Below are 21,987 nucleotides of genomic sequence, written 5' to 3' on the forward strand. Positions count from 1 at the left end.
TAACCTCTCAACACCCAGAGGGCTGTGGGATCCAGATGGACACTCCTTCCAGCTGCATCCTCCCTCGCTGGCCCCAGCTTCTCATCAGACTCCTGCTGAGCAGATTCAATTTTCCATTGAGAAAATTCTTAGCTTTCACTCTTCCTCCAGTGTTAGCTCAGCGTCAGCAGGCTGCCGGCTTACCACTCCAGTGGCAGAGCTTGCTGGAGCCCCTCCTTCTAAAATCCTGCAGGGTAAGTGAAGAGTACAGAGTCCAACTCAGAAAGCCAAGAGGAGATTCCTGAAGAAAGCAGCTGTTCTCTGACCAGCATCCTTCATTCATTCATTCATTCTTTCCACAAATAATTACTGAGCATCTACCTTATGCCAGGCCCTAGGAATAGGTACTTACAACTCATGGAACTTAAATTCTGGGGGGAGAAATAATAAACAAAATATCACCATATTCATTCATCCATCATTCATTCACTCATTCTCTGGGCACTCCACTTTTTAGTCTCAGTTTTCTCATCTATAAAAGGGAATGACAGGGGCACCTGGGTGGCTCAGTCGGTTAAGCGTCCAACTTCCGGTCATGATCTCATGGTTGGTGGGTTCAAGCCCCATGTCGGGCTCTGTGCTGACCGCTCAGAGCCTGGAACCTGCTTCGGATTCTGTGTCTCCCTTGCCCATTGCCCCTCCCCACTCATGCTCTGTTTCTCTCTGTCTCAAAAATAAATAAACATAAAAAAAATTTTAAGGGAATGACAATACCAGAGAGAATGTATTAAGTAGGGGGTCATACCCATTCAGAAGTCTGGCAATGCCAATGCTGGTGAAAATGTAAAGGGAGGTTCTTTTGCCTTGTTTGGGGTAGTGTAAGTTGGTATGGCCATTTTGGAGATCAACCATCAACATCCAAGATATGACCTAGGAATTCCACTTGTAATTGTGCATCTTCTATACGATACAAGGAGATGGATACAAGAATCCTCATCAAAGCACTGTTTGTGAAAACCACCACCTAATGATCACCAATGAATAAGAACATGGTGGTATATTTACACAAGGAAATTATTATGCAGCGGTACAAATGAAAGACCTAGACCTACTTGTATCGACACCAATAAATATTGAGATCATAATAGTAACTTGAAAGAGCAAATAGCAGTTTATCTACAGGGTAGTAATTTACATAATTGTTTTAAACTCCACACTAATATTTTATAGTGAAATACATTTAGTAGGGGTGCCTGGGTGGCTCAGGTAGTTAAGCGACTGACTCTTGCTTTCGGCTCAGATCATGATCTCACAGTTCTTGAGTTCAAGCCCCATATCAGGCTCTTTGCTGACAGCACGGAGCCTGCTAGGGATTCTCTGTCCATTCCACACCCCCGCTCTACCCCTCCCCTGCTCATGTTCTCTCTCTCTCTCTCAAAATAAATAAACATTAAAAAAAATAAATACATACATACATGCATTTAGTAAAAGTATAAAAACATGGATGAGAAAAATACACACCAACTTTAGAATAAAGATTACCCCTGAGAAAGAGGGGAATGGCAATTAGATGGACAGCAGACTTCTCAAAACAACCCAGAAGCCAGTAGACAGTTGCTCATAAGATCAAAGTGCTTAGCAAAAAAAAACAAAAACAAAAAACAAAAAACCCGTCAACCTGGAATTTTATGCTGAGCTTAACTATTGTTCAGTAGTGTGAGTTAAACAAATATATATTGCATACTTATTATTACAACACAATATCCCAAGCCCCAGGGACACACAGTTATATAAAACCAGGTTCTTATCCTCAAAGAGCATAAAGTCTGGTGTTCTTGTCCCTGGCAACTACCAAACACATGAAGGGATCATCCAAGAGTTGCCCAAAGTAATCTGGTTTCATAACCAACACAATCCTTTCCCTAAAGTTCCCTTCTCCAGCAACAGAAAAATCAATGAGACTATTGAACACAGGAGTCAAAATCAACCTAAGACAAAGGTCTTGATTTACCCAATTATAGTGACATAAGAATTCTTCAATGATTACTTTAAAAGGCCAAAAGAATGAATAGTTGTGTTGAGGACACGCACAGTTAACACCTTTCATGCTGGGTATAAGTATTCCCACTGTCCTGCTTTGTTTTCCATTTCCAGTGCACATCGTCCTGATTGCCTACATCTTTAGCAATTGGATGGTTTCTCCAACACCTAAAAGGCAGCAAGACTTTTTGGCTTTGATAGAAGGCATTTAACTCATCCCTGCGATGAATATCATCCAGATTTTTGCAATGAATCAAGCCCTTAATCGATGAAAATGTAGAAGTCTAAGTTACTGTTATTTTTAAAAGCTTCCTTCATAACCAATTTAAAAATTGGGCAAAAACCTTTGACTAACAAACATATGCTTTGTTTTCTAAATAAGCAAGTTCTATCATTTGTAACGGAGAATGGTGCATTTATTGGAGGTGTGAAGCTAATAATGGAAAAATGTAAGAGTGGCTGACACACATTATCTGACTTAATCTTCACAACTCTATGAAGTCAGTACCACCATTCCCTGGCTGAGATTAGGAAAAAAAGTTTTATAGCTCGGAATTGGCAGATTCAACGGGTCTAACTCTCATCCAACACTCTGGCCTATGTGATGAGATTCTTCACAGCTCCTTAAGGGCGGACACTGGCACCGCTCCCCCCACCCCCGGGGAGCAGGAAGAGAGTGAGCAAAATCGGACAACGTTCCATTAGCAGGGGCAGAAGTGGCATGGGAGTGGGAGCTGCTCAAAGGCCAGGAGACTGTCATGTCCACCTCTGTATCCCAGCTCCTAAGAGACGTGGCACACAGTAAGGACTCAATACGGGTCTGTGATCAACAACCATGTGCTGGCCCTTACTGTGTGCAAGGACATTTGTGAGGCTGCAGGGTGCACAGCCAGGGGTCCAAGGTCTCACATTCAAGGAGCTCAGGACCCAGAGGGAGAGGAAGCCAGGGAGCGTGATCAGATGCAGCCAATGGTGTGAAGCTAGGAGAGACGTGCACACAAGGAATAAGACGGAGACCATCTGGCCTCTGTTGCAGAAGAAACTTCCCTCCTGCTCCCAGCATGTCTGCCTGGGCTCACGCAGCACAATAGCCTAATTTAGTTGTCTCTCCCTTGGGAAAAACAACACTGGGAAGCACCTCTGCCCTGGACTCCTTGCAATGGAGAAGGAATGACTTTTATAACTGGTAAGATCAGGGAAGAAACTGAACGTGTGAAATCAGGCCTCCTTACTTCTTGTTCCTGGGGGGCCAGGCTGCCTGGGTGGCCCTTTTCCTCCTGCTGTCCTTCCAACAGCATCCAAGCTGTGGTAGGGAAAGTTGCACGCTCTCTGCAGCAACAGTGTGGCAGTCACTGGGATGGCCTTCCCGCAGCTCTTCCTCCCCTCTGCCCTCTGGTAGAGACCTGTTCTGGTAGTAGACGGAGGGCCCCTGCATCAGAGAATGAAGTGGTCTGAGCTGGGCAAGGTAAGCTCACCCCCTTTGCAGAGGATTGGTCTAAATATGGCCATGTGATCCTGTCCTGGCCAATACCATGTAAAAGGATGTCTCCTGAGACAGAATTTCCTCACTAATAAAAAGAAAGCCCCGGTGGTCATCTGGCACTTCCTTCCCCCTGGGAATACAGGTATGAGGATAGCTCCAACATGGAACTGGAGCTACCGTCTTAAGACAACAAGGCAACACATGGATGACGAAAAGCAAGAGTCTGGATCTTTAATAATACCACTTAGCTGCAGAAGAAACCTGAAATCACCCTCCTCCAGACTTTTTATCAGGTAATAAGCCACCATTAGCTAAGTTTTCTATTCATCACAGCCAACACCAACTGATAGCCAAATGAGTTTAATTCTCATTAAGGAAGGTAGCGGAAAACCTAATTTGGGCCAACCGCATCATGTTCCCCAATCCAGCAAAATCAGCTAGAAAGGTAATATTTTGATCTCCATCTATCTGTCTCCTGAATCAATATCTCAATGGGTTTGGAACTCTGAGAACAGGCTGAGGAATGTCACTCCCTCAAACCCAAACGTACACCACGGTGAAAATCCTATAGGATATATTTACCACTACACAGCTTGTGTCTAGCCTGGTGCCTGTCTTCTGGTTGGCATTTAATAATTATATTGGATGACTGAATAAAGAATGAGATCACTTTCAGCTAGAGTGACTGAGAAAGACTTAGTCTTAAGTAGTGACATTTAAGATGAGCCTTTAAATGAAATAACTCATAACATTACTAAGAATAATATCAACTAACATTGATTGAGATCTTTCCATATTCCAGGTACTGTGAAAGTAGGGTATCTCTTTTAGTCGTCTCAACTACCCTATGAGCTAGGTACTATCATAATTACCGTTTTGCAGATGAAGAAACCAAAACATAGAAAGTTGAATTAACTTGCCCAAGGTTCCACAGCTAGAAACTGGTAAAATTAAGATTTGGACTCCAACTTCTGATTCCAGAGAACATGGACTTAATCTAAGAAGCTACTGGGAGCCATCAGGACAATTCAACTCAACAAAACAATTTGAAAGATCTATTTCATGCCAGTCTCTAGAAATACAGGGTGTGCTAGAAACAGTCCCTGTGCATGGCTGGGGAGAAAAACTGAGGAGTTAATAATATTAATAGCTGCCCTTTATTGAGTCGAATATTTTGTTTGGTGATTTACACATAACATCTCACTTAATTTTCCCAGCATCCTTATGTGGTCATTATTAATTCTATCACCATTTTATAAATTAGGAGACTGAGGCATAGAGAGATTCAGTAACTTGCCCAGGATCCCACGGCCCATGATAGAGCTATGATTTGTAACCAAGCAACTTGACTTCGGAGCCAGACCTCTCACCCAAAACTGTCTTTGCAAAGTGACATGACAGACACTGTCATAGAATACGTGTGCAGAATACTAGGGCAGCAAGACAGAGGCGATGAAGTATCCAGGGGGTCAGAGAACACCTCACAGAGAGAATTTGAGTCTGAGTTTTAAAGTACACAGCGAAGGGACATCTGGGTGGCTCAGTTGGTTAAGCATCTGACTCAGGTCATGATCTCATGGCTCGTGAGTTCGAGTCCCGCATCGGGCACCGTGCTGACAGCTCAGGGTCTGGAGCCTGCTTCGGATTCTGTGTCTCCCTCTCTCTCTCTCTGCCCCTCCCCCACTCATGCTCTGTCTGTGTCTCTCTCTCAAAAATAAATAAACATTAAAAAAAATTAAAGTATGCAGGGAAATTGGCAGGATGGGGTATGTATGTATTCACATTCGTGCTCTGTGCATACGGACGCACTACTAAGTGAACAGGGGCTGGAAACAGGAAGCACTCTAAACTAAAAAAAAAAAAAAATATGCAGAGGCTCAGAAGTATGGGCATTTGGGGGACCACAAGTAATTTGGGGTAGCTGGAGAGCATGGAAAGTGTGGGAGAAATGAGAGATAGGGCCAGAAAGGTAGTTAGGGGGTGCTTCTGCAAATTCTGAGCTACAGAGAGACAAGCCCAATGCTCAGTTTAGTGTGACCCCAGGAGCTCAAAGTCCCGGCAGGAGCTCAGGTGATGGGAGGCAGAGAGAAACCTCTCAAGGTAGAGGGGCAAACAAGGAGCAGCCAGCACTGTCAGCTTTGAAGGCCGAATGGGTATGAAAGACACAACACACAGGCGCACATCCACCCTTTCCCATACAAGGGGCAAGAGGCACCCACAATCTTTATGAGGGAGCAGCTCCATAAAATGGAGCTAAGAGGTTCATTGACTGTGCTTCCAGAGGAAGGAGGAAGGCCTGGGATCTACTGGGACCACACACAACACAAGGACAGGTCAACACAAGGCACCACCAGGAGGAGCAGGGAAACGCTTCCTGCTCAAACACCCACCTTCTCCTCCCTACTTCCTTCTTCACTCCTACCCACTTCTTTGTCCTTGGTCTACACTGTTTTTCTGAGCAGCTAATAAATAGCAAATATAGTAAGCACTCAGCCGGATTCTCATCTATACCCAATGCAAACATCACGGCTGGATGGGGAACAGATGTTTCCACCCATTAAAATCTATATGAAAACTATAAACGTTCCCCTGACAAGTGAAATAAGTAGAAGCCTCCAAGACACTGTGAAGCCTCCCCCGCCCCCCCACCCCGCTCCCCCGGGGAACTCAGCAGGAGTGATGCATGACTTGGTAGCAACTGGGCTGGCTTGCTATCTTTCTTTCAAAATTAAAGCACAGTCTTGGGGAGAGAAAAACAAGCTCCTCGCAAGTGACACCTAGACCCAATATTCGTATCTATGTTCCTGCACTAGGGAATTCACACCTTGACGGCTAGGAAATTGCACAGTGAAGATACCATCATCATAATCAATACCCTAAGGAATTTTATTAGGCATCTATTCATTTTTATGCTCAGGTTATATAATTTAGTAAGTGGCTTGGTTTCAGACTTTACATTCTGTTTTCTGTACCTTCCAGTTGCCATTGATAAAAATGATTTATTCAGTCTTTCACTCGATACATTTTGATGAAGGGCTTATTAGGTATTGGGCCAAGTGCTAGGCTCTAGGGCACACAAAATGAATGCAATACAATCCCTGTCTCAATAAAGTCACAATCATTGAACCCACATTTAGTACTGAAGTCTCTGTTCATCGAGAATACCGAGTCTGGTCAGGACAGATGGACAGGATCACAGGAAACCTTCAAATGGGGAATCCCTGAACCTGAGAAATTAGGCATGAGTCTCCCCTATTCCTACTGCGCCTAGACAGCCTCTGCCCTCCAAAAACAAACATATACAAAGTAAAGGGTAATGAGAAGAGAAAATAACAAAAATATTCTCAAACAGAAATCGGTATTTGGTGTTTGAGGCTCTAACGCCATTAGTTCCGCATCCCATTATTATTATGTCAGGCTCTCCAGGTATGTTTGTTTGTTAGTGCCTTCCAGATTGCAAGAAAGTGACACATACTCAGCTGGGAGCTTATTGTAAGAGACGCAAGAAACCATCTTGACAGTTGCCCTGCTGGGCTTCGTGGAGAACCCAAATTTCATACAAGTTACCACACCAGTTCTATGTTCTCATGGAGAGTCTTCATTGCAAACACTGGATACCACTACCTCAAGCCACTTTAATGGAAAAAAAAAAATGGTGGTATGCATTGTAAAAATACAAGGATCTTAGGGTGCCTGGGTGGCTCAGTTGGTTAAGTGTCTGACTTCGGCTCAGGTCATGATCTCACGGCTCATGAATTTGAGCCCCACGTCAGGCTCTGTGCTGACAGCTTGGAGCCTGGAGCCTGCTTCGGATTCTGTGTCTCCCTCTCTCTCTGCACCACCCCCGCTTGCGCACTCTCTCTGTCTCTCAAAAATGAATAAACGTTAAAAAATTTTTTTAAACTGTGAGGATCTTGAGGCCCTCTTTTTTTTTTTTTATTTTTTTTTATTTTTTAATATATGAAATTTACTGTCAAATTGGTTTCCATACAACACCCAGTGCTCATCCCAAAAGGTGCTTGAGGCCCTCTTAAAGGACTTCCTTGTGGGATCAGAATCAGGAAATGGAAAACCAGCAGTATACAACAAGACTCTCATACTCTCTCCCTCTCTCCACATGGCCTCTCCATATCTGCTTTCACTATACATCTGTTTCTCTATTTTCTCTCTACATACCAGCTCTGTCTTCTCATCCCACAGCTCTACTATGTCCCTTTGCTCCCGCCACAGGCTGAGGTACACTATGTCCAAGAGTCAATCTAAAGTCCCAGGATAGAGCATTTGATTGGTTCAGTTTGGATGAAACTGCCACCCTTGGTCCAATCAGGGATAGGCAGCACAAACCTGACTGCCACAGGAGAGCCTTAAGAGCGTGAAAGAAGGACATTCTCAAAGGAAAGCGGTTGCTGTGAACTGAGCAACACCACAAGAAGTGTCTACTAGTCCCTGGCTATCCTGTCATCTCTCTATAGAGGCTTCCCTTGTTCCCTGTCCCGGGGCACTGTTTTATAGTGACCCAGGTACTGATAGTTTCTACGTTCACAGTTTTTCTTCTCTCTTATTTTCTACCTCATGCTTCTGCTTACCTATGGCTACTACTGTTTCACGTTTTCTACTTACTGACTGTCTCCATGTCTCTTGGCTTCTGTGCCACCATCTCTCTGAGTGAATGGACTTTGCTCTCCCCAAAAGTATACTGGATTGGATCTCAACTCACATGTGGCTCTCTTTGGGTCAGTCATCAACCCATGAGTCAGTCCATCAATCCTGGGTCCCATCAGTATGGCCGGGGTAGTGGGGTTACAGGCTACAGAATAGAAACCAAAAATAAGGAACTGTCTGCTTGTGCTTTTCCCATAAAAGAGACATGGGCCTGGCAGGCTTTGTTTTTTTTTTTTTTTAATATTTGTTTATTTTTGAGAGACAGAGACAGAGCATGAGCAGGGGAGAGACAGAGACAGAGAGAGGGAGACACAGAATCCAAAGCAGGCTCCAGGCTCTGAGCTGTCAGCACAGAGCCTGATGCAGGACTTAAACTCACGATCATGACCTGAGTCAATGCCAGATGCTTAACTGACTGAGCCACCCAGGCACCCCCTGATAGTTTTCCTCAAAAAATGCCATGAACTTCTAGCACTGATATCACAAAAGACCTATCCTGTCTCCAAATACTCTCTGGACATAAAATGAGCTCCTTAGGAATCTCTCTGAGCATTTTAATTTTCAAACAATAACTAGTTTGGGATTTCATATATATTTAACAAAATTACTACTGTTCTGCTCAGTGTACTATTGTATCCTCAACTGGTATTTTAATAAGACGTATTCTCCGCAGATACCTACTTCTGAGAATCTTGAAGTGAAATACTTTACGTAATTGATAGATTAAAGCAAAAAACTTCTCTCACTTCACAAAATCATTTATGACTGCTACATACCTTCTCGGTGACTAAGGCCGCATGATCTTGGTGGTAAGATTGCAAGTCTTCTTGTAAAATCTTCTGTAAACTGCTTACTTAAACAAGTAGAGTCAAGCAGTATACTCTCGCTCCTAGAAATATAAGCTAATTAATATTAAATGTTACAGTGCCTCAATTCTTGCCACAAGTTAGGAAGAAATATAACACACAAACATGAAGTAAGAGGAAAGAATATATCACTGAGAACCAATGAGAATCTAAGAAAAGACAGACACGTCATGTTACACAAAAGATCCTAAATATTTTGATCTCCTAGATACAAGCCCAGCTTCCAATTCATTTATGACCTAAAGCATCTAGTCACTGGTAAGCGCGTCCCTATAACCAAAGAAGCAAATTCCTGCCAACAGGAAGTTCTATTATCCATGACTAGAGACAAACTCACATGCCAGCCTAGACAGGGCTTCTGGCTAGGGAAAGCTCCATTATGGTCTGGTGAGTTTTATCTGATTGATAACCACAAAAGAGCACTCTCTCCTCCATGTCAGGCAAGATTAAGATTTCCTTTGGGGGCTCATTTGCATCCTTGAAATGTAAAGTACTATTTTAAATGGTAGTGGAGCACAAAGCAAGATCCAACTTCATACACTCTTTCCATAAGGAGGTCAGAATTACTCTCATGCTCAGGTCCAGATGAAGGACTCTAGAACACTCAGGCTCAGAAGTCAAGAAAAGCGACCTGTCCAAAGACGACAGCCCTGTCTCTTGCAATGAACCCAAATCCAGATAAATATTCCCTCCCAGTCACAGTTCCCTCCCTCCCAACTTAGTATAAAACATCTTTTGCCAAGGAGTCCAACATATTCCTAATGTAATTTCTCTTGAGATGCTGGATCCAACATTGAATAAATCCTATTAACAAAACCCAAAGTAGCTCATGATATCCAGACAATCTGGACTAAAGGACAAAAAAACAAAATATAATATGTCAATGTAAGAAATCCAATGAATTGAATTACCTAAATATAGAGTTCCTAGGTAAATCTTTTAGAATGGAAAAGCCATTGGAAATACACTCATTATGCAGTGAGCCACTCAATGACAGTTATCTATTGTGTTGTTACAAACCACCTCAAAATGTTAGCGGCTTAAAACAACTATAATTTATTAGTTTATAACACTTTGGGTCTTCAGTTTGGGCTAGACTAAGAAGGGTGGTTCTTTGCTTGGTCTCATTTAGGCTTACTCATGTCACAACAATCAGCTGGCAATTCAGCCAGGACTGGATGATGCAAAATGGCCTCACTCATAAGACTAGAAGTTAGTGTTGGCTCTCAGCTGGGCTTCTCTCTGTCTCCATGTGGTTTCTCACTACCAAGGAGGCTGGCCTTGGCTTCTTCCCATAGCAGGAGCAGAATTCCAAGAACGCAAGACTAGAGGCTATAAGACCTGAAACTCCATAGCTGAAAACTCCCACAAATGTCTCTCTTGCCACATTTTATCAGAGAAAGTGAGTAAGAAGGTCAAGCCACATTCAAGATGGTGGAAAATAGACTTTGCCTACTGATGGAAGGAGAGGCAAAGTCACAGTGCTAAGGGAACAGGACACAGGGATGGGAGGAATTCTTAGCAATTTATTTCAGTCTACACTAGAGGGACATATCTCATGAGCTGTAGTCTCCCCAGCACCTCGTATAAAGTTTGGCATACATGGAAGATATTTCAAGTTCTGCTGTTCAATGAAAACATGTCTTTGGAAATATATCCCATCAGTTGCCAGCTAGGTGAAAGACAAATTTCAAAATAAAAACTGCCAGTACTTTTTAAAACTATGATACTAACATCTTGATCAACTCTCATGCCATCATATTTCCCTTTTTTCTACTTTCGTCGGCATGAAAAGTTGTTTCCTTCAAATAACTAAGCTTGGATGAGGATAATTTTGACATGTCCTTGAAAAAATGTTCTGGTTCTCTATATTCTCTTCCAGTATTATCAAAATATCACGAATTATTCTAGATATGACTCTATAAACAGTTTGTAAATATAACTGATATTCTGTTCCACAACATCTGGAAGCACATGCAACCACAATCCATTACCAAAAGAACGCAGGCGTACCTGTAGCTCATCACAAACTGAGGGCCCATTTCACACCAAGTCCGTATAGGAAGGAAACCCACAGATATCCTACTTCCTTTTCCCCTTTCTTGAAAGGCAACACCTGTTTGCAGCTGAGTAGTTTTATTGGCATGCTTCCAACCTCTAGAATTTTGGGCGTCCAACGGCTTTTTCTCATTTCATTCTGTCCCTTTCAGTCTGAGCTGTATAAAACTAGCAAGAACATTGTATGTCCGCAGGGTTAGCAAGAGGCCTGCCCACAGATCTTTACTAGATAATCCCATCTCTGATTTCCCTTTTGCTGAAATGGTGGAGAGACCTTGCCCTTAAGCAGCCTTTTGTGTGACTGAAATACTCTGACCTTTTGATCTTTCTGAGGTATTAGCAAAAGGTTGTATAGCCACACCCTCAGCTTGTTCTTCAGAGCGTGCTTTCCAAACAATAAATCTCTCCATTTTAGCATCCTTTTGCCATCTGGATAGGCTGAAAGTTTCCCAAAACATCAAGTCTTGGGGCTTTTTTGTTTAACCATCGTCTTTCTCCTCTTGCATTTTCCTATAAGCAGCAAGGAGAAACTAAGCTGCGCCTTCAACACACCGCATGAAATCTCCTCAGCTAAGTACCCAAGTTCATCGTGCACAAATTCTGCTTTCCACAGGGATGTAAGTCACAATCCTGCTAACCTTCCTGCAACTATATAACAAGGATCCACTTGCCTCCCATTTCCAGTACCATGTTCTTCACTTCCCTCTGAGTCCTCACCAGAGGTGTCCTTGAAGTCCGGATTTCTATTAACAGTCTCTTTACAACCATGTAGGTTTTCTCTAAGATGATTCTTCAGAGCCCTCATAGCAGAGACTTTAATATCCATATTTCTACCATCAGTATGTCTAAGGCAATCTAGCCCCCTCAAAATTCTTCCCACCTCTGCCCACTGCTCAATTCCAAAGCCATTTTAACCTCTTTGAAATTAAAAAAAAAATATTTATGTATTTTTGAGAGAGAGACAGAGTGTGAGCAGGGGAGGGGCAGAGAGAGAGAGAGAGGGAGACACAAAACTCCAAGCAGGCTCCAGGCTCCAAACTGACGGCACAGAGCCCAACGCAGGGCTTGAACTCATGAACCCCGAGATCATGACCTGAGTGGAAGTCCAGGCTTAACCGACTGAGCCACCCAGGTGCCCCACAATTTCAACATTTTTTTTTAATTATTTTTTAACTTTTATTTATTATTTTTGACACAGAGAGAGACAGAGCATGAACGGGGGAGGGACAGAGAGAGAGGGAGACACAGAATCTGAAGCAGGCTCCAGGCTCCGATCCATCAGCCCAGAGCCCGACGTGGGGCTCGAACTCACGGACCCTGAGATCGTGACCTGAGTCGAAGTCGGACGCTTAACCGACTGAGCCACCCAGGTGCCCCACAATTTCAACATTTTTAAGTGTTGGTTATAGCAGCTCCCTCTCTCAGGTACCAAAATCTTTATTAGTGTCCTATTGCTGCTCTAATATATTAACACAAATTAAGTGGCTTAAGACAACATGTGTTTATTATTTGGAGTTCTATGGGCCAGAGGTGGGACTAACATGGAAGTGCTGACAGGGCTAAGTCCCTTCTGGACATTTGTGGGGAGAATCTGTTTTCTTGCCTTTTCCACCTTCTAGAGGCTAACACAATCCTTGGCTTATGGTTCCATCCTTCTGTTTTCAAAACCAGCAACGGCAGCAGGTTGAGCCTTTCTCATGACGATCTCTCTGACCCCCTTTCCTCATCAAATCCTTCTCTGACCGCAGCCAGGAAAGGTTCTCCACTTTTAAGAGCTTACCCAGATCTTATAGGATAACCTCCCTGTCACAGGTTTGTAACCTTAATCATATCTGCAAAATTCCCTTTTCCATGTAAGGTAACATTCACAAGTTCTGGAGATTGAGACATAGATATTTGGAAGAGGCCATTACTCTGTCTATCACAGAAATTTCGATCTTGCCAAAGTCACTATGACTTTGGCCTTTGCAACAGCAACCGAACTAGTATCCTAACTGATACAATCTTCCTGCCCAGTTTCAAGGTTTTCACTAGTGACTTCCTGCCCTTTTCAAGTGGTGTCTATAAAACAGAACAAGGTAACAGTCTTCTCAGAAGAAGAAATAATAAACAACACCCTGTGTAATCCAAATGTACCTCACGTTAGGTAAGAGTTACCAGAAAGTGTATTTATGATTGTTATAAACTGAATTATGTTTTAAATACACTAAGAGAACTTACTATGGAGAATCATTTATAAAGTGAAACATTTTGTAAAGTGAATAAGCATTACCTAATACCTTGTTAAGCCAGATTTTTACATAGTTTGTTTGGCTAAAGTAGGACATACCATACCTATGTATAAGATATAAACATATTATGTAGCAACTCTTTCTTTTTGGACACTTATAAGTTACTTGGTGTTTCACACATCTGCTCTAGGTGATTTATGAAACTCAAAAGATTTTTAATAGAGTATGCAACATGTATTTTATTTTTACAATTTTCAGCTCTGCTAGAAAAGACAATAGAAACAAGTGGGATAGATAAAACCCACAAAATGGAAATAAGCTATATGAGATATAAGTTAAACTCATAGGAGAAGTTAAATATAGATAATGAGTCAACAAGTAGACTTGTAAGAATTCTTAAGATACGTTAAATGTAAGGAATATATAAATCGGTAGCCTGTCAGATCTGTTAAAAATAGAATATATGGAATATAGGCTATAATAGGCAAGAGTGTTACTTATAGATGGAAAAAAAAGATCAAAAGACCAAGTCCTAAGGTTACAGTTATGCTGCCTTTTTTGAGCTACCATCCATGGTACCCCTAAATTGACCAACCAGTTGTGGCAGTCACCATGCTCTCATCCCAACCCCACATATGCACAGATCAAATCCATCGGGACATGTCAGTTACCTGGCAAACTACAGCCATGGCCAGGACCTGTCACTACATCTTGTTGGTGGAACAGGATATGTGTTGGCCCAGGTCCCTTTCATCTGTTGTTACTCACACTTCAACTTTGTCCTCGAAACACACCATCAGCAGGGACGGTAATGAGGCAGAGAGAGACAAGGCAGGCAGACACTGGATCACCCAGGACTGGGGCAGCGTGGTCCTGGCACCCTATCTTAAGTGTGTAACCAGCCCCATCTCTTTCTCTTCGCTTCTTGTTGTGTGTTTTATTTATTTATTTTTAATTTTTTTTAATGTTTATTTATTTTTGAGACAGAGAGAGACAGAGCATGAATGGGGGAGGGTCAGAGAGAGGGGGACACAGAATCTGAAACAGGCTTCAGGCTCTGAGCCATCAGCACAGAGCCCGACGCGGGGCTCGAACTCACGGACCGCGAGATCATGACCTGAGCCGAAGTCGGCCGCCCAACCGAATGAGCCACCCAGGCGCCCCTCTTGCTGTGTGTTTTAAATTGATATAATAACCCATGTGATTTGAGCATCTTAATTTTTCCCATGAGCTATTCTGGATCTGGGGATGACATGGTGTTGTTTTTGGAAGCAACCATTGCACAACAGAACAAAATCACAATATAAAAGGGGCAGCAGGAAGAGAGACCCGAAAAAGGGAGAACCCTAAGACAGACTCCTGAGCTGCATCTGAGAGCTCACACTGTCAGAAGGCGCTTTTTACCCTTAGGTTAACCCCTCACTGAGTGCCCCCTCTCAGTGGACGCACACTCATCTATTTGGCTACAAACAGAAATTCAGGAGTCAGTCTTGACTCTTCCTTCTCTTGCCTTCCTCACACCCAATCCATCACAAAGTCCGGTTGATACTACTTCAAAACAGGTCTTGATATCCTGCACTTCTCTCCATTTCTCCCAGGATGACCTCTAGTCCAAATGAATATCAGCAATTGCCACCTACCAGGGTTCTCTCAGAATTCACAGACCACAGAGTTATTGGTTAAAAACATAAATCTCAGAAAAAATAAATAAATAAGAGGAACCCTCGTGAACTGCTTGGTGGGAATGCAAACTGGTGCAGCCACTCTGGAAAACAGTATGGAGGTTCCTCAAAAAATTAAAAATAGAACTACCCTATGACCCAGCAATTGCACTACTAGGTATTTATCCAAGGGATACAGGTGTGCTGTTTCAAAGGCACACATGCACCCCAATGTTTATAGCAGCACTACCTACGATAGCCAAAGTATAGAAAGAGCCCAAATATCCATTGACTGATGAATGGATAAAGAAGATGTGCTATACGCGTACACACACACACACACACACACACACACACACACACACAATGGAGTATTACTCGGCAATCAAAAAGAATGAAATCTTGCCATTTGTAACTACGTGGATGGAACTAGAGGATATTATGCTAAGTGAAATTAGTCAGAGAAAGACAAATATATGATTTCATTCATATGAGGACTTTAAGATACAAAACAGATGAACATAAGGGAAGGGAAGCAAAAATAATATAAAAACAAGGAGGGGGAGAAAACATAAGAGACTCTTAAATACAGAGAACAAACTGAGGATTGCTGGAGGGGTTGTGGGTAGGGGATGGGCTAAATGGGTAAGGGGCATTAGGGAGGACACTCGTTGGGATGAGCACTGGGTGTTATACATAGGGGATGAATCACCGGAATCTACTCCTAAAATCATTATTGCACTACATGCTAACTAACTTGGATGTAAATAAATAAATAAATAAATAAATAAATAAATAAATAAATAAAATTTTAAAAAAAGAAATACAAGGGAAAAAACATAAATCTTGGGGCATCTGGGTGGCACAGTCAGTTGAGCATCCAACTCTTGATTTCAGCTCAGGTAGTGATCCCATGGTTCGTGGGTTTGCCCCCAAGTTGGACTCCATGGTAAGGACACGGAGCCTGTTTGGGATTCTCTCTCTCTCTCTCTCTCTCTCTCTCTGCCCCTTCCCTGCTCATGTGCGCATGCTCTCTCCCTCTCAAAAGTAAATAAACTTTCATTAAAACAATAAATAAAACATAAATCTCATCTTGACCTTCCCTTGCTCAAAGCCCTTCACTGGCTCCCGCTCACTCTTAGGATAAAGCCCCCAATCTTTCTAAAGTTCCCTAAGCCTCTGTCACACAGCCCCTGCCTCCCTCTCTACTCCTACCTCCCTCCATGTTCCTGCCACCCCTCTTGCTAAGCTATTCAAGTATTCTCTCCTGCTTTCAGTTGCTGAAACATGCCAAGTTCTTTCCTTCCTCAATCCCTGAACTTGGGACACTCGTTTCCCGCCTCTCCCAAGTTAATTCTTACTTATCCTTCAGATCTTGGCTCAAACACCACTTGCTCAGGGAAGCCCACAACCCTCAAAGCTCTGCTGGGTCCCCTGATACTCTTGGACCTTTCTGGACTTTTCCTTCCTGGGGATTACCCAAGTGTGACAAGTATTTATTAAGGGTTCATTGGGCATTCTAGGCACCATGGATGCAGCAGTAACAAGACACAGTCTCTTCTGTCAGTTTACATGCTACCATATTAACTTAAGTGGTATTTGGATAATATCCATCTTTGCCTCTAGTCTACAAGCTCCATGTGGACAGGCACCATACTGACTTACTCACTATTATATCCCTAGTGCCGTGCATTGTGCCAGACACAGAGAAGGTGCTTAGTGAATATTCATTGAACAAATAAATGCACCTTGGAGCCAACACTCCCTAAGCACAGAGCATACCTTATCATTAAAGTCTGGTTTCTGTCCCAGAATTAGTTTTTCTAGAGGCCGTGGGCTTAAGGCAATTTGAAGTGCTGTTTCAACAGTGTTGTTTCAACTGACCCTTCTGAATTATAGCTTTCATTTAGATGATAGTTTGCAAGGTGTTTTTTTTAATATCACCTTTATGACAGCCAGGTGAAGAAGGCAAAGCAGTGTTCCTAGCCTCATTTTTCAGATGTGGAAACTAAGGCTTGAATACCTCCCAGAGGTCACACACTAGTAAGTAATAAGGCTAAGGCTAAAATCTCAGGTCTCTGGATCTCTATATTAAAAAAATTATATATATATATATGCACCTGGGTCGTTTGGTCAGTTAAGTGTCCAACTGTTGATTTTGGCTCAGATCATGAACTCACAGTCCATGGGATCAAACCCCATGTCGGGCTCTGTGCTGACAGTGCAGAGCCTGCTTGGGATTCTGTCTCCCTCGCTCTCTGCCCCTCCCCCACTCATGCACATGTGTGCGCTTGCTCTCTCTCTCTCTCTCTCAAAATAAATAAATAAACATTTTAAAATATCATATATATATAATTCTTATATAAGAATAATTATTATATATACAAGAATTCTATATATTCTATAATATATATTATATATTTATAATATTATATATATTCTAGGTTCCCTCTCTTTCCTAAAGCTAAAATGTCATTTAGCTGGTAGGTTATCAGAATAGAGGGAACCTGGGGCACCTGGGTGGCTCAGTCGGTTAAGTGTCCAACTTCGGCTCAGATCATGATCAGATCATTTGTGAGTTCGAGCCCTGCATCAGGCTCTGTGCTGACAGCTCAGAGCCTGAAGCCTGCTTAGGCTTCTGTGTCTGCTTCTCTTTCTGCCCCTCCCCACTTGTGTTCTGTCTATGTCTCTCAAAAATAAATAAATGAAATAAAATAAAATAAAATAATATAAAATAAAATAGAATAGGGGGAATCTAAGCCTTTGAGAATTTAACAGATCTTCATTTATTTCTTTGGGGAGATGACAGAAGGAAGTTTTCCTTAAAATTTAGCATCCAAGCAAGCATAAAAGTCAAAGGAGAAGACGAATGTGGAGAGGTCTGTCAGCACTGAGCTCAGCCCAGTTGGCAGAGGATAGTAGGAGACTATGACCCCTTATACCTGGATCAATAGAAGGCCAACTGATAAAATCTGAACATAGCTTTACATAAATAGTAAATCTTCCCTCCATCTTGAGCAAGGAAAAGGCTAGGGGTTTCCCATCTAATGTTCAACAAATATGGGTTATTTGCCAAGAACAAAGAAGCCTTTAAAATCAATCGTCCATGGAAATATTCAAAGAAATCAAGAGATGAATCTATCCACTAAAACTTCTGATACAAGATGGCAGACTGAACAGGACTTTACTTCCCCTCTTCCTAAAATTATTGACATGCCAGTGAAGAAGGAAAAAGGGAATATATCACGTGAAGGGAGCCTGCAGAAGGTCAGAAATTTGATAGATTTCTCAAAATAAGGAGAACAGACAAAATTGTCCTAGCAGATAAAACAGAGAGGAAGCAGCAACAGCCCAGAATGTAAAGCAGAGTAAGCTGTAGCTAAGGTTTGAGTCATTCTGGGAGGTTTCTGAGGTCAAGGTCAGCAGGAATAGAGAATGGAGTGGGAAGTAGAACAGAAATCAGCATGGCGAACTGAAGACCTGTCCCTGGAACAACTGGAGAGTAAGGCACATTCCCACTTTTACCTTTGGAGAACTGTCAGCTGAGAAATTACTCCTTGGAAAAAAAACAAGACATACTTAACAAAGAGATAGAATGGTTTTTTTTAGGGATAAGAAACAAGTTTCCTGGTTCATGTGCTAGAACCTGCAATGGGCACTGGCTGTTTTGCCTGCCCTGCATTTATTCCTCTTTCTTTTAGAACCCAGATTTTGTTTTGAGGAACCACTCATCTTGCATTGCCTCTAGTCTGGTCAATCAAGAAACTGTGGACCAAACTGCCTTCCTCTCTTGGCCAAGGGGTGGACACCCGACCCAAGTGAGGCCAGTCAGATCACCTCTCTAATAGACTGGCACAAAGACTCAACATGGCTCAAGTTCTTTCTTCCATCCTGAAGAGACCATTGGTTCCTAAACCTTGGTTTTGCCTTGAGGTAAACCCCTGGAAATGTTCTGGTTGCTGTGGGTCCCAGCTCCTGTCCTGCCCTGATCCTGATTCTTTCCACTTACCCTAGACTTTATACACTATTCCATATCTTTCTTTTAAGTTTCCCTCACATCCAAAGAACCATGACTAATATATAAACCTAGAGTCAAGCCTAGTAAGCATTTGCCTCCTCACTCATAAGTAAGGCTGCCGGTCCGCACATGCTAGTTCCCGGCTGACAATGGAAGCTTCCATTCAAAGGAGTGACAGGCCTACACAATAGGGAAACGCTAACAGCACAAAATAGAAGGACCTATCTAGATGATCCAATATCTGACCTCAAAAGAAACAGCTAATTAAATGACAAGAAGACAACCTAAAACTAATTGTAATCAGTATACCTAGAGAGATTTAAGACAACTAAGCCTAAAAAACCTAGGGCAGACTTCAGTAAAAAAAAAAAAAAAAAAAAAAAAAAAAAAAAAAATTAAAAAAAAACAACAGTATTTTTTTAAGTTACTAGAAAGGCTACAAGAAAAAGCCATATAGATCTCCTGGAATATAGAGCAAAAATCAAAGAAATGGAAACTATAACCAGAATGTTAAGAGTCATATAGAGGACTTGTGTGGGAAGTCTCCCCAACATGAGTTTCAGAAGGAGAAAATAGTGCAAATACAGGAGAAGAAAATAGGAAATAAATAAAAGAAGGAAATTTCTCAGAGCTGAAGAAAGATATATGGTTTCAGATTACAAGGGCTCAGCAAGTACAGAAGAGAGAAATAAAAACGACCCACACAAGGATACATCACTGTGAAATCTCAGAACACTGAGACAAAGAGAAGATCCTTTTGTCCTGAGACAAAAACAAATGAAAGCTAACTATAGAAGAATGAGAACTTGACTGGCGTCACATGCATCAGCAACAATAGACATTAGAAAATAGTTCTCAAAGTGCTAAGGGAAATATTATTTTGAACCTAATATTCTATACATAGCCAAACTCTCAATGAAATGTCAAGTAAAAATAATGGCATTGTTTACAAGAACTCAAAAAAAAAAAAAAAAAAAAAAAGACCTCCCACCCTATCTTTTTGGAAAATAAATTCTTTTAAAAGTAACCGCAAGTCAACAACAACAAAAAGAAAAAAGGAAAACATGGGACCCAGTAAATAAGGGACCCAACCCAGTAGCTCATTAAAAACAAAACAAAACAAAGGGCCCAAGGTAACATTTGACAGTTGTGCAGCAGTAATCAGTCTCAATTAAAACAAGAAATCAGAGTGGCGCCTGGGTGGCTCAGTCGGTTAAGCGTCTGACTTCAGCCCAGGTCACGATCTCGCGGTCCGTGAGTTCGAGCCCCGCGTCGGGCTCTGCGCTGATGGCTCAGAGCCTGGAGCCTGTTTCAGATTCTGTGTCTCCCTCTCTCTCTGCCCCTCCCCTGTTCATGCTCTGTCTCTCTGTCTCTCTCTGTCTCAAAAATAAATAAACTTAAAAAAAAAAACAAAAACAAAAAAAAAAACAAGAAATCAGAGGGCTTTAAGAATAAGCATTCAAAAAGGAATGAATTCACATTAAAATTCTGATTAAGCAGCTGGATGGTCTTGGTGATAACATGAAGGTATGTGCTTCTTCTGTCCAGAGGGAAAAAAGACAAACAAAAAATGGGGCAGGGGAGGGGCGGGGGGCAAAGTAGGAAAGTAAGAAAGTCACAACTCAAACATGAAGCTAACTAAAACGCAGCACGATTTTGAGTTAGTTTGAAAGTGAAAAGACAATCCATATGATGTTGATGTTCGGAACCACCTACCTCGTGAAGCTCGGTTTTTGTGACATAGGACTACATTTCCTTCCAATAGCACGCCAGTGTTCTACGTGAAATAATATTTACCAGAATCATAACATGATAAACACCTTTTACTAGTGCCTCCTTCTTATTGTAAAATAAAGCTACAGAAAACCCACAAAACAGCAGTAGAGCTTAATGAAGTACTGAGGAGAGCATCCACGTAACAATCACTCAGCTCACGGAATAGAATGTTACCATTCTCCCCAGAAACTCCCCCATTTTTACCATCCCAATCTCAACCCTCCCTCCCTGCGATGATAGGCAGTCATTTCCTTGGCTACTAATCATTTTATCACCAAACGTGCATCCCTAAACATCATACAGTTGACCTCAAACAACACAGGGATTGGGGGGGGGGGGGGGGGGCTGACCCTGCACAGTTGAAAATCCAAGAAGGTAGAACTTTTGACTCCTCAAAAACTTACCTGCTAATAGCCTATTGTTGACAAGAACCTGACCAATAACATAAATAGTTGATTAACACGTATTTTCTATGTGATATTTATTATATACTGTAATCTTACAATAAAGTGAGCTAGTGAGAAGAAAATGTTATAAAGAAAACCATAAGGAAAACACATTTATCGTATTGTACTGTATTTATCTATAAAAATCTGCATGTAAGTGGACCCGCAGAGTTCAAACCTGTGTTGTTCAAGGATCAACTGTACAATGCAGCAGCTAAAACCTCAGGCTCTGAGGCCAGAAAAACGTAGGTTTGAATCCTGACTGTGTGACCTAGGCCAAGTGAGGGCAACCTCTGTTCCCAGGTTTCCCATCAGTAAAGTGGAAACAATAAGGCTACTACCTCCCAGGGTCACTGTGAGAAGGAAATTAAGTAATGTGTATAAAATGCTTGCACATTGCCTGGAACGTTGTAAGTTACCTGCTATTATCCTCATTACATTGAGGGTGTAAATTACATTTCATGTCCCTGCAAAAGGCCTAGGAGTCATTCCTGGTAAAATCTTAATGAACCAAATCAGCTGTAGCTTCTGGAGAGAAGAAAAAGGCAGGAGGCAGGGGGGGCACCTAAGCAAAAACGTCAATATGTTTCAAGGAAAGCAATTAAGGAAAATAGCCACAACTAATATGAACCAGCTACTAAGATTTGCAAGATACCTAGAGATTTCCTAACAATTAGTCCTTTATGAAAAGTTCTGTTTGTTCCCTAGTAGGATTTTGAGATTTTATTTAATTACCTTGATTTGGTCCCAGGTCTTAGCAATATTCT

At 42.0% G+C, this 21,987-nt stretch overlaps 1 protein-coding gene across 2 annotated transcripts in view; it reads right to left on the reverse strand.

The window, feature by feature from the left end:
- The window catches only part of GEM (GTP binding protein overexpressed in skeletal muscle), a 45,819-nt gene that overhangs the window by 16,311 nt on the left and 7,521 nt on the right, over positions 1–21,987 (reverse strand). The window contains exons 1-3 of one of the 2 annotated variants that reach the window (XM_042923863.1): positions 20,715–20,884; positions 8,941–9,053; positions 8,220–8,309 (exon numbers count right to left, since the gene is read on the reverse strand). The exons of the other annotated variant lie outside the window; for it this stretch is intronic. The gene's annotated coding sequence lies outside the window, so the exon portion shown is untranslated. Of the gene's footprint in view, positions 1–8,219; positions 8,310–8,940; positions 9,054–20,714; positions 20,885–21,987 lie in introns of those variants that run through there. 2 annotated transcript variants of the gene reach the window in all.

This window comes from Panthera leo, chromosome F2, assembly GCF_018350215.1.
Source record: "Panthera leo isolate Ple1 chromosome F2, P.leo_Ple1_pat1.1, whole genome shotgun sequence".
Lineage (NCBI taxonomy): Eukaryota > Metazoa > Chordata > Mammalia > Carnivora > Felidae > Panthera > Panthera leo.